Source organism: Chroicocephalus ridibundus, chromosome 6 (assembly GCF_963924245.1).
Source record: "Chroicocephalus ridibundus chromosome 6, bChrRid1.1, whole genome shotgun sequence".
Lineage (NCBI taxonomy): Eukaryota > Metazoa > Chordata > Aves > Charadriiformes > Laridae > Chroicocephalus > Chroicocephalus ridibundus.
This window is the reverse complement of record NC_086289.1, coordinates 75,224,175-75,237,217: the sequence shown is the minus strand read 5'-3', so window position 1 is coordinate 75,237,217 and position 13,043 is coordinate 75,224,175. Positions and strand designations below refer to the sequence as shown.

Genomic DNA, 13,043 nt, shown 5'->3' with positions numbered 1-13,043 from the left:
GTGCTGCTGCCTCCGGGGCGTTGTAGCTGAGCTCAACCTCTGGTCTCAGGATGGTGAGCAACCAGCCTCTGCAGCCAAGGGCACGTGGGTGTCCCCTTACAGGCAGAAACAACCGAGTGACAAAAAAAACCAACCCTTATTTGTGCCACCTAGTGCCAAGGTGCCAATGACAATCCGTGCACAGCACAATCAAAGCTTCCCCCAAAGCACACTCCGTCCCCCGCGAGCGCTCTGGGCTCGTCCAAGGAGAGAGCAGAGCCAGGAGTGACCACCCCACAAGGCCCACCAGAGCCCTGCCTCCAGCCACAGCTAAACGCCACGCTCAGAGCGCGGGGCGGAGAGAGAACCCTTACCTGGCTGCTGCCATCGACTGATGGCCAGAGGGCAAGCTGCCCCCGGCCCAGGGAACGACCACGGTGCTACGTGTCTGCTCAGAGACAGATCACACTCAGGACGGCTCGAACCTACAGCGTTGGTACCGCGCTGCGGCGGCAAAGCACAGCCTGTGTTCCTACCTTGACACAGCCACCGGGGAAGGAGGAGGAACAGGGCACAACTCCAGCTGAGAGCTCTCAAGAATCTCAAGATCAGCCAAGTTTCAGTTATTTATGCTGTTATGAAAAAAACCAAACAAACAAAACGCAACAAACCACCAAAACCCCAAACAAAACAACAGCACGAGGCGACCTAGCGCAAACGTGACCCTGCCTTTGTACCGCAGTCGGAGCAAAACAACGTGAGCGGGGCAGGGAGACCCAGCCCTTGAAGGTTCTGACCTAAAATGCAGCAGAACTACACGGGGAGGTGAGTTAATAAAACACACCTGCAATAACTGCTTTTGGAAACGTGCCCCAGCTGAGGTCCCTGGCGTCACTCCCGGCACCGACAAACGCTCCCCAGGCGGCAGGGACTGCTGTTCAACAGACGGCACCCTCGCCGGGGGTCCTAAGGAACCCTACACTGACAGATTTCTTTTTTGAAACACTGTAGTAGCTTATGGAGCTGTCAAAGTGGGGTTTTATTATTATTATTATTTAAAAAATGCTCCTACGTTAAGTCCTTGTATGACAAATTTTTGCCAGCAGGTAATTTTTAAAGAAGTCAAGTGACGAACTCCCGAAAGCTGAGAATACACAGAAGCTCCGACACAGCTTTAACTGGGGGGTTGTAACCAGGTACAGGTAAATTACTAAAATGCGTCGGTCAGAGGCTCTTCACTGTTAAAACATCCCTAACACCTCTGCTGTGACACTGAGAAAATGCTTTTATGCTGCTCAACAGATACATCTTCCTAATAGAGTTCAAAAGTGAAAACATCCAAATGAGTCCTTATCTGGCTTTTGTGCCTCCGTTCCCCGTTGCTCTTAAATAGCAACGTAAATGAATTAAGTTTGGTTAAGCCATAGTTCTTCCTTCTGAGGAGAAAGTAAAACCACCAGATACAGTTGTGACTCTCCTGACAAAACTACTTCTCGACCCGTTTGTAGATAAACGGCCCACGCCAGAAGGGTCTGTGGATCCAACGGCACCGCAAAGCCGCCTCTGCCCTGGGGCCTTACCTTCACTTTCCCCCTCTGAATAAATACAATTACGTACTCTGCAATTAGAAGCTGCCGCTGAGGTTCCCGTTGCAAATGTTCCTGTCATTGCTGCTTTTGCACAGCTTTTTAATTCCTCGCTGCTCCACCTCAGCTCTTTCTAGAGACCTGCACTGATTGATCTCACCTTTCCCCTGGAATAGCTTTTAAATTCCAGCTCTTTTCTCAGTTCTGATCTAGAGCCGTCACAAAGAAAGGCCTAGTCTGCCTTGGGTTATAGATTAAGAAATAGTCAGATGTCAGTAAAACTAAAGAAAAAGAAGGTGCTTTCCTCATTGTTTATCTTTATGGAAGCTTTCATAATCCCTAAAGATGTCTTTTGTTTTCACTTCTGACAAGTACTTTAATTTCCCCGTCTTATTTAAAACCCCAAAGTCTAAACAGAGCAACTGATGGAGAGTGCTGAATTCTTAGGGCGTATCTGACCTGTAACGAGGTGTGGAGACATCCGAGCCAGCACTAAAAAATCCAGCCTGGGTACCTGAAATGACGTAGCCACCAGAGCCACGGGTGCCTGAGCTACCTCTAGGATCACGTACGCATCTTCCATGAATTTTCACCTCCGTGCTTCACGCCTTCGCTTTCTCCAACAGCAGACACTGGGGTCTGCAGGAGCCACCCTGAGCTACGGCCCATCCCTGCAGGGTGCTGAGCTCCACGGCACTGGGCAGCCTCCGGGGGGCTGCGGGGGCCCAGCACCCTGCAGGGCTGAGCTCAGGCGGAGCGGTGTCGTGGGTGGATGCTTCCTGACGCACTGGGAAATTCGCTGAGGCTTGGCTTTGCTGCCAAATAAACGCCAGCTGAGGAAGTTTCGGCTCCCCGGGGGCTTTCTTCGGTGTGCAAGTTCTACTTGGAAAAAAACTTCTACTGTAAGTTTTGCATTCATAAACTGACGTTCCCCTTTGCCTTCCTCTCTTGCCCTCGCTGACTTCTGCCCTCCCTCCTCAGCTGCCAAGAAAGTGCCCCTTTGTGTGCGGAAATGCCCAACAGTTCACAGGAGTTAACTAGAAAAGACACATTCAGCCACTTTCTGTCAAAATGCCTTGACACCCTCCTTTCTGTCCAAAAGACCCTTTTGCTTTGGAAAGGCCCCCATTGACCACCTCCCCCCTTTCGCCTCCCTCTTGAACTTACCCTGCGACAACAATGCAAAATAAATAAGTGAGAGAGCAGCCCTCTCCCCTGCCCCGAGCGGGTATTTTTATGTTTTGCTGCAATCTTCACCGTTAATTTTATGCAAGATCCTTGCAAAGTCCAGAAAAGAGCAAAATGCTGCCACGTGGCACTATATTCGCAGAACTTCTGTTCCTCTTTCGTGACTTTTCACGTTTGCCTTGACGCTGCTTTTCCCGTGGCTGGGTTTCGTTGGGGGTGGGAAGGGGCCCTGCCAGGCACGAGACCCTCTGGGTGGGTGCGCGGCGGAGGGAGGGGACACAGGCGGGTGTCACGCGGGGGCAGGGGGACAGGGGGACACGGGCTGCTCCCCGTCCATCCCGCGCCCAGCGCACCCGGAGCTGCCGGGGCACGGCCAGCGCTGTTCGGAACAGAAATAAACGCAAGGTCGCCCCTTTGGTTTGCAAACAAATAAGTAGCACGTGAATTATCTCCCAGTCAAAGCCGACAGCACTGGAAGGACGGGCTGCATCATTTCGATCGAGATTTCAAAGTCCTTTGGAGGCGCCTCTGCTCAAAAAGACGCTGAGCGTCCGGTGCGACGCCCGTGAAGCTGGGGTACGTTAAGGCAAGCACAAGCGCTGCCGTTCAAATAAATCTCAGCTTTTTTTTGCGGTATAAAACTTTCTGAGACAGGCTGGGGAACGGGTCCTGCGATGGGTAAAACAAACGGACGTTAAGGCAAATCCAGTGTTAATGGGTGAATTTATTTCTGGATTCACTGTCGCCAGAAATCGAGGGGCTCTGCCCCACATATATCATCTGGCTAGAAATTACGGGAGGTTTTACACAAGGATGGGCTCTTTGGAATTTGTAGCTATGTATTTTTAATACTGTCAATAAACTACTTCCTTGAGACACAGAAGGGCAATAATGGGAGCTGTTAACAAAGTGTGAAAAGAAACGGGCAAGCAAAGGTTAATCACATGGCTGTCCACTAATGACCTCTCCAGCCCCGAGTTTAAACCCTCCGCTACTTGTAAAGACCAATCACGTGAATAATTTCCTGTCTGAGGTAGTCTTTATGGTTAAGAATAAAAGCTGAGCTTATTGTGAAAAGAAAGTGCTCAGCAGGGGAGAAGGTTATTATTTTTAAGCTGATCTAAACACCTGGGTTTCTCAGTAGACCCTATTAAACTTCCTCCATTATGTCTAAATATTTCAATCATTCCTACCACAGTAGTAAATTAGTGCATTACTGCTCAAAGCAGATAAGCCCTGGCGATGGGGACATCCTAAGCCGCTGCTGCTCACCCACCCTGAAGAGAGACCTACGCGGCCTGTTTCTTCCCCATAAATAAGGCAGCAAGGCCCGATGCCGTCCCAGAATGTCACCTCCTTTCGGTGTGCCGAGGTGTGGGAGGAACACGGACCCCTCCTGCTGCCGGGGCCGGGGCCAGACCCCGCCTGGGCGCAGGACGGCGCCCGTAAGCGGGATGCCCTGGGAGCAAGGCCGGCCCTCGGGCTGCCTGACGCGGGAGAGCGGGGGGAGAGCTGGGGGCCATCTCTTCCAGATGCCCCAGCCAGGCAGAGAGCAGAGAACACGGGGAGAGGGGATATTCCGGGTTAAAGAAAGGTTTAGCTTTTGTAGCTAAAGGAGTTCTGCGGGAGTGAAAGAAACAACGCTGTCCCAGGCAGCGGCTCTGTGCCCTCGCTCCCTCTTCCTTCTCCTCTCACCCCCCACCCTGTTCACGAGATTTTTTTCCCCCCGCAGTTGTGGTCCTGGAAAATGCCCGGAGACCAGGCTGTGCGTGGGGGCAACACGCAGCCTGCCTTCCTCCCAGCCCACCAGCACATCCCCAGTCCACCCAGTCCTCCCAGTGCTCTCCAGCCAGCGCAGCCCCGGCAGAGAGCCCTCCTGAGGCCGCCGCGCCGCCGAGACCGACCGGACCGGGGTTTGTTCATGGGCTGTGCGTAAAGAGTGCCAGATCCTCAGCCAAGTCCGGTTTATCTCAGGGTAAACTGCGCTTCTGCCATTTAGTTCAGTCCTGATTTACACACGTCAAACAAAATCCCTGCGCATCTTTCCCCTTCTCAGCTTCCCCAAAGGGGTCTGGTCTGGCACATTTAAACTGCGAGAGTTGTAAAAGGAGCGTGGAATTTTAACTCAGGTCAATACAAAGTGCCCACCTCGCAGCCTCGGGAGGGAATGATATTATACCGTATTGACCCGTTCGAAATGCTGCCTAGAAGCCGTTTGATACTGCACGAGTGGTGGCACTGCGCTTTCCACCTAATAAGCGGAGTCCTTGAGTTGGCCAAGCGAGCGGGAGAGAGAAGCCCCTCTGTTCTGTCAGCAACGGTGTGTCCAGTTTCCATGCACGGCTCCCCGATTCGTGCGTGCCACAGTAGTTATTGTGCATTCAGCCGGGGCGCACCACTGGTCACGGGCCCGGGCTCCTCGCCAGTGTAAAAGTCAGTCCTTCTGGATGTAGGAAGAGCAAGCAGTATCCAATAGAAACGGCGCCCGGCGTGCACTCACAGCCCTTATTCAAGGCTCTCGGAACAATGTCTAACTGTTAATCTTCCCAACGCTGCCGTGAGGCAGGGAATATTTTATCTACATTTTACAGTCAGAGGAAACCGAGGTTAAGTGACTTGCCCAAGGTCAAAAGAGGGATTTACGGAGGGGCTCAGGACCTACGCATGAGAACACGCTGCCCCGACACGGGGCTGCTACACCTCGGGGTGGATGCGGAGTAAACGTGTCCTTCCCGTAACATCCGGGCAGTGCCGTTTGCTAAAGGTCTAATCCAAGGAAGCTCAAACAAAAATCTGCAGTGGTGCCAAGATTAGGGAAATATCTCCTCTGTGCTCGGGCTCTTTTTGTGTTGTAAATGCAGAGGCTGAAATTTCCAGAGATGTGGATGCCCAATTTCCGCTAACATTAATAAGCCGATGTGTCCAAATCCTGTAGGCAGCTTTGAAAGCCTGTTTGTGCTTTCCCTCTTCCTACTATTCAAGCATAGAGTAAGGTCAGGGCTTTCCCATACCCTCTCCCTTCTCTGCCGGTGGAAAAATTCTGGCCATACCTTCACTTACTCTGCAGTGAATGGATAATGTCACTGGGGATTGATTGATCTAATACCCACAAAAGGCCAGAGGAGAGATTCCCTTGGTTGCCACAGATACTGGATCAGGACCTTATCTTTTTATGGCATCCATATCACTCCCACTATTTTAATATCTGAACATCTCATGGTTTATAATATATTCCACTTCCTAACTCGCCCATGAGATACAGGGGTAGCATTAATCACTTAATCCCATTTTACAGACGATGAACTGAGGCACGTCGGACTCCATACTCCTTTCGGTCTGAGCTACTGGAGACACTCTTGGCATAGGCAAGAGGACGAGATAAGCACCTGCAGCCAGAGATTTAGACACTGTCTTGGGAGGGGATACGGCAGCGAGGACCAACGGCCCTTTGGAAAGAGCCTTTTTTTCGCTGACTGCAAAGGGAGCCCGGATGACGAGGACGTTCAAATGCCTCCCTTGGAGATGGCTCCTGCTAGGTGAGACCAGTCCCCTCCTAAACAACTTGCCCGATGCCATGGAGAAAGGCTGTGGCAAAGGAAGAAGCCGAGTCCCAAACACAATCGCTAGGCTATTTTCCTTGGACTGAGCTTTGATTTCAGGTAAAGGACTTCTGTGTCAAGGCAGGAAAAATAGTACTAAATTTAAAACTACCAGCTTTGCTTGGATTAGTCACCGGGAATCTCAGCGGCTCTTGAGCTCTGGCCTCTTTGACTTCCGTATGTTTAGATGTTCAGGCCCTAATGAGTTGATCTCGTTGATCTTTAGGTACCTATTCATATGCAAATCCCGGCATTCTACTTTTGCTAAATAGTCTTTGTATTAACACATGAAATAAATTTTTAAAAAAGAAAGTCAGTCTGTGGTAAATCCTCATACTTAGGTTTGTTTGCATTTGGATAAATGATCACGGTCCCTCTTTATACGATCTCCTCGCTGTACCCCTGTTGGGAAAAGGAGGGGAGAAAAAAGAAATCGGAGTTTAAATCTCTTCCACGTCATTGTAAATGTTTTGTCAAAGCAAAAATTGTCTGAGAACCAAGAGACAAATATTCAAAAATATGCTAATGCCGCAGCTTCCTCTTTGGTCACATTTTTGAGATGCCCACAGGAGCGTCCTCATTCTGGCGTCCCTACGTGGTTCCTCTACTCAGCCCCGTTTCCTCCGGCCCCAGACCCCCGTCCTGCGGCGGCGCGGGGGCCTTGTCCCGGGGAGGTTTTGCAGGTTCGCAGTGCGTGTGTGCGAGGGACCCGCGCGTCGCCGGCCGTGCCAGAGCACGCTCCGGAGGGTCTGAGCCTGAATCCTGACCCCGGCGGTCAATGAAAAGCACTCAATGACTTCAAAGGGCCCGGGATTTCACCCATCGTTTTTCAGACCCTGAAACTTGCCATCGTTAGTGGTTTGCTCTAAAAGTGGTGATTGCCGTGCAGAAAAGCCATGTGGGAATTTCATTCGACTCTGTCACGAACTTGTGCCGTCTCTGTTGAAACCCCGTATACGCTGCAGTTACGTATACAACGCCTGCAGCACAGCTGACTATGGCACTCGGGTAGCCACGGAGAGGGACATGAACCACAGAAACACAGGAAAACTGCCGCAGGGCCTCGAAACGTATCCTGGACGCTACACGTATGTGGGTATATATTTATGGATGTGGGTACGCACTTAAAGCTTCCCAAAACATCTCCGCCCTAATTCGAGCAACTTGCTTGGAATCGTAGCTGAGTTCCATTTGTCAAAGAAAAGCTGTTTCGGAGCGAGTGCGGGTTGCAACAAAATCTTAGGAACAAACTGTCCAGGATCTTCTTTCACAGCAATCCCACGCGCTTACAAATCTCCCTTTAAGAATAAAGTGGTAGTGCAAACACTTAATTAAAGAAACGGCTTGTATTCGGAGTTACTAATTAAAAATCCTCATGTTCCCCCGACTTTTTCCCCCCTCTGTGGAAATCTGCAAGTTATTTAATTGAAGTCCCATTTTGGCGGTGCAGATGCACGAAGTGTCTGAATCATCAAACAGATTTAGGGTGTTTTGATTGTTGTGTGCGCCTCATTGCTATTCCCAGAATGTCGAGCTGAGCTTATGCTGATCGGCAGGACTTAGAAGCATGAAACAGTAAAAGAGTCCTTTCTTCTCATCCCAGCCCCATCCCCCTTGCCCCCCTGGATTTACATTGAAACTTTGCCAATCTCGGATCGCGCTCTGGCTGCTGCCTCTGCATTAAAATGGAGCCGGCTTTGCCGGGTTCTTTGGCCCCGCGCTCCGTCGCCGGCTTCCCCCGCGCTGCCGCAAGGCGCCTCTCATCTCGCCTCAGCGCAACTTCTTTAAGAAGACGATTTCGGTTTTTTCTCTTCATTCCCCCCCCACCCCCCTCCCAAATAAAACTCCTTCCCGGCCTGCGCGCGGTGTGAAAGGGCGGGCGAGCGGGGCCGGGAGGCTGTTTGGGGCTGGAGGTGCAAACAGCCTGGTGAGCAGCAGGTGCAAAGCCCCGCAGCAGCTGCTCGCCGCTCTCCAGCCGCAGCGCCGCGGTCCCCCACCCTCCACGCCAAGAGCACTTCATCTAATCCTCTCATGCAATTCACACTGTAATTGCAGATATCCAGGCTGCTAGGGCTCATTTTATTATTATTTTTTACCGATAACAAGATCTGCAAACAGGGGACCAGTCGTAGCAATTAGTCGTGTGTCGCTAGGCAGCTCCTGCAGAAGCAAGCCGGATTCTTTTCCTTTCTTTTTCAGGCTTTTTTGGGCAGGAGATGGAGGGGGGGGTGGGGGCCACGACTGCTTTGCCCCCTCCTACCTCTCCTCCCTTTACCCCCTTGAAGGCCACTCGAAGTAGCACACGGGGAACTTTCCTGCTGGCTCTGTAGGTCCTTTTATTATCTCGCCGGCCTCATTCCCTCCTGGAGACGGAGCCTGTCGGATGGGCGCTGGCAATGAAGATTAGTGTCTTGAGGACCGGCTTGTTTTCTCAGGGCTCTGCTCGTTACATTGCTAATTACGGGTCTATGGGATCCTTTTCTGATATTTGACTAAGTGGCACGGATTACTGTGTAATCATTTCCCACTGGGGAGGGGGATCTTTTTTATTATTATTATTATATACCTCTGGACAACTTTTCAGTGGCTTTTATTTAGGTAATTGCTATTCCCCGTAATCCAGGGATTCTTATTTTTTTAATCACATTATGGATTTCACCAAACACTAGTTAAAATGTTAATTACTGGTAAATACACGCTTCTTTTTTCCCCTCTGTTCGGAGTGAATACAGATCCGATGGACGTGGTGTTTGTCATCTGTACCCCCTACGTGTTACCTCTACCTCACAGGACACTGTTTGCAGAATGAAAAGACCCAACACGGACATTTGGCTCCAAACTTTTGTTTTAGATTGAGGCTTAGTGAGTTTATGCTTCCCCCCCCCCCCAGTTTGATTTTTCAAGCCAGAACATAAAGGAATAACTGTCAGTTTGACGACATTATTTTTTTTAATAACCCGACGGTGCTGAAAGACGCTATGCAAAAAGCCTGGAAAACGGGATCCTTTATCTAGCTGCAGAAAGCCGGCTGCGGGTGTCGTGAAGTCACGGCAGATTTCCCACTGAGCCAGAGAAACTCCCACCCGTGTGGAAGGCCAGACCGGCTTCTCCCAGAGGGTCCCGGTAACACACCGCGGCCCCAAACAGGGGAGTGTGGCTCTGGGCAGAGGAGAAGGGGGGGAAGTTCTGCTGCTGGGTCAGTTTCTAGAAATGTTTTCGATTTGCCTTAAAATTGGATTATTTTCCTGTTTTACGACAGCTGTGTGACTTTTGCAAAAATGTAAATTACTGAAATCTTTCTCATATGGTGCAGTCCCGGGTTCGGATAAATAAAACCATTGCTACGCTGACCCTTGCAAAGCAATGGTTTGAAAGACCCCGCAGCGCCAGCAGCCTCCCTGGGAGAGCGCTGCCAGGAAAAGGGTGTTCGGCTTTCGGGGCTTAGAGAACCTCAGGCCAGACTGACGCGCACCGAGAAAGGCTGAAGAACAGCCTATTTGGGGGACTGCACGAGTGAATGATGACTGAGGCGTAAATGAGAACAATCTCAGGCTGATTTAATCTGCGCCGTGCTATCGAGGATGTCAAAGGCTCGTTCTGGCACTGAGGATGGCCCAAAGCGTCGGTGCACTCTGGGGACACCTGCTTCTCGTGGGCCACAGCCCGTAAGTCAGGACATTGCGTTTCACACTTTCTTAGGGCTTTTTCAGTCACTCCCAAATTGGCATGGCGTAAACTTTCAGCTGAAATTTGCAGGCCAGCTGCAGGCCAACTCCAGTGCTGGAGTTTTGTCAGAACCCAACGGCACCGCGGACAATAATCCATCCAAAACAAACTGTGGCCTTATTATTACAGTGTGCCATAAACACATACTTGCCTGAACGAACATAACAGCTCTGAGCTCTGCAGCCCCTGGTTTGTTGCCCAGGAAGTCGCATGGCCGAGGTCCCATTTGTTGTTAAAAACGTCTTGGTAGCCTCTTCTCGAGTTTCAGCCCAAAGAGCTGCTGGACTTGGAGCAAAGGAAACACGCTCCCATACCCGCCCTCGGGAGTCAGTCCCAAAGCGCTTTTCCCTGGGGGGCGGGGGGCAACAGGGATGTCCACAAGCTTTCAAAATAGACATAATTCAAGGTGACACTGGCACACCAGGACTCGCGTTAGGGATATGTCAGAAGAAGTAAATTGCAGGCCGGCAGAGCGGGAGAGAGCAGGTCAACTGACACGGTGGAAAAAACCCCACGTTGGTTCCTGTAAAACTTTCAGGCAGTTCAATTGGCTCAGTGTAAATGCTGTTAGCTGTGCAACTATCGTGAATTTAATCCGTAATGTCGAAAGAGCTTCTCTTCTTTGCCATTAGAAAAGTGAACGTCTTAGAGACACCCCTGAAGATGAGATTTATTAGGCTAAAAACTGACAACGCCTGACTATTTCCTTGAGAAACGTATTGTTCCATCTCAACTAAAATTAAAACAGGTCAAGTAAACAGCTCTGAAAGCTGGAAAACTCGATTTCTTGCCCATCCAATTATGCCTAGCTAGACCAGCCCGTACAATTTTCCATTATGGCTGTTATGAGCCGTGGGTGGTCCCCCCGACTGTACCACGCGGGCTGGAGCACTGCAGCACAATACGGCATGTTTGGGGCTGTCAGCGCGTTTTAGGATCTCCTAATCCTTGCTCACTGTAATCATACCGTTGTGTACAATATAGCATTTGAGATGACCCTTTGAGCAAAAATCCTGCTTTCAGACATTCCCAGACTTTGGAAAAGCTCAGTTTGAGAGATAAATAATGTTATTTCACTTTTCTGATTAGGTACAATCAAAACTTTGGGTTCCAATAGAAGCGCTCTCTCGTTGGAGCCAGACTGCAGCCTTAATTGCTCTTTCAGGCTCCTCTTGTTGATCCGTGATTATTTACGTATGGATTTTGTATTTTTTTTTATCCCGGCCTGCTTTGTGCCGTGGTCACCTATCTTGCATTCTGGTTACTTTGCTGTAATTCATGCGTTTACTGTTTCAGCGCTGCTTGGGTAGAACATCGTAAAACCTTCTAAAGTACCAAAGAACCTCCAGCTCTTATAAAGGAATCTCTTTTTTATTTAAATCAAAGCAATAAAACCCAAACAGCTTTTCTTTCTCTTCACCCTCCCAACGCACACATACTTTCCAGTAGTTACAGAACCATATAACCACCCTACAGAAAAGAGCTCATATTTTCATCTCAGCACTTACCAGCTTTTTTAACGGTGCAGATGGGCCGACAGAGCAATTCTTCCGCAGCAGATCAGGAAGTTACGGCACCGACCCGGGAAACCGGTGAAACGAAGCAGCAGCGCAAGCTGGATTTTCAGAAGTTGAGAAATCCCTCATCACCTGCAGGGCTGCGGAAAATATTGCAGAAAGGCCAGCAAGGAAGGAGGAGGAAATGTCTAGTTTGGCACAGCCCCAGCTCGCTACCAAGGGCCTGGGAGAGCCGGGGGGATGCACTAACTGCTGGGAGGTCTCTGCCGGGGCGGGGAGGGCGCAGAGGTCCTTGGGCATGGGAGCATGCCCTGTCTTATTTCGGGACACCACTACATAGGAGGACAGGGCTTCTTGTGGAGAGGCTGGATTCAGCCAAGGTGGCGCGAGCCCTCGAAGGCAGGGCCGGCATCCGTAATCACGTTAATCACAGCCATTGCAATATCATTTGGGAATAAGAAAGGCTGTGTATTCCAACGTGTCCACCTCTGTGTTGCTGTCAGCCATTTCATAAATCATGGAATGGTTTGGGCTGAAAGGGACCTGAAAGATCATCTAGTTCCCATGGGCAGGGACACCTCCCACCAGCCCAGGTTGCTCCAAGCCCCGTCCAGCCTGGCCTTGAACCCCTCCAGGGATGGGGCGGCCACAGCTTCCCTGTTCCAGTGCCTCACCGCCCTCATAGGGAAAAACATCTCCCTGATATCTAATCTAAATCTCCCCTCTTCAAGGCGTCCCTGCAGGTTAGCAGCCATATGGGCTGCGTGCCTACGTGGACCATACGAGGGAGGAGTTGCTCCCTTCTGCCCTCCTTTGACTCCTACCCTGGGGGTCAGGGCCAGTTACCCAAAGAGGTTTCCTCACGTGCTGGTTGTGCTGTAAGTACCTCCTTCATAGCTGGTCCTTATTCCCGTATCATTCTTTCATTAGATATCAAACGGCCAGCCCAGCTCCCGGTCAAATCTGATCCTTGTGGTCCAGTCACGATGATTCCAACCAAAAATACCTTTGGGCTACGCTCTTCCCTTGGGAGGATACCATCTGCAAAATCTCTCACGGCAAACAGCCCAAGAGGAGCGGGCAATACCTTGGTCACCGCTGTGCTGCCACCAACCCCAGCGTGCCCAGGGGACGGCAGGCCGGAGAGCTGTGGTGGTCCCACGTCTGCAGCTCCCCGTTGTCCCCTGCTACTACTGTAGCGTCAGGGAAACCGGTGCTTGCACAAGTCCTGCTTTGCGCCCGGAGCTCCCAGATGTTGTAATAACGCTACAAGAGGCAACACAAACTTAAAAAACCAGCAGTACGTGGGCAGGCCGACACCACCCCGTGATTTGCGTGTGCAAATACAGGTACCACCGTGAAAATCCGCTTGTGAAACTAAGGCCGTAGGTATTGCTGAGGTTTGAACGCAGTCAAAAACCCACCACTGAAGCCCAGTTATGCACAAC

General features: G+C 50.7%; 1 long non-coding RNA gene across 4 annotated transcripts in view; it reads right to left on the bottom strand.

Annotated features, from left to right (window-relative positions):
• Nucleotides 1–3,525: 3,525 nt before the first annotated feature.
• LOC134517470 (uncharacterized) overlaps nt 3,526–13,043 on the bottom strand; it is a 100,439-nt gene continuing 90,921 nt past the window's right edge. The window contains exons 6-7 of one of the 4 annotated variants that reach the window (XR_010071631.1): nt 11,587–12,861; nt 3,526–6,754 (exon numbers count right to left, since the gene is read on the bottom strand). This is a non-coding gene — a long non-coding RNA (uncharacterized LOC134517470). Of the gene's footprint in view, nt 6,755–9,692; nt 10,736–11,586; nt 12,862–13,043 lie in introns of those variants that run through there. The other 3 variants (XR_010071630.1, XR_010071633.1, XR_010071632.1) reach the window with 3 other exon arrangements.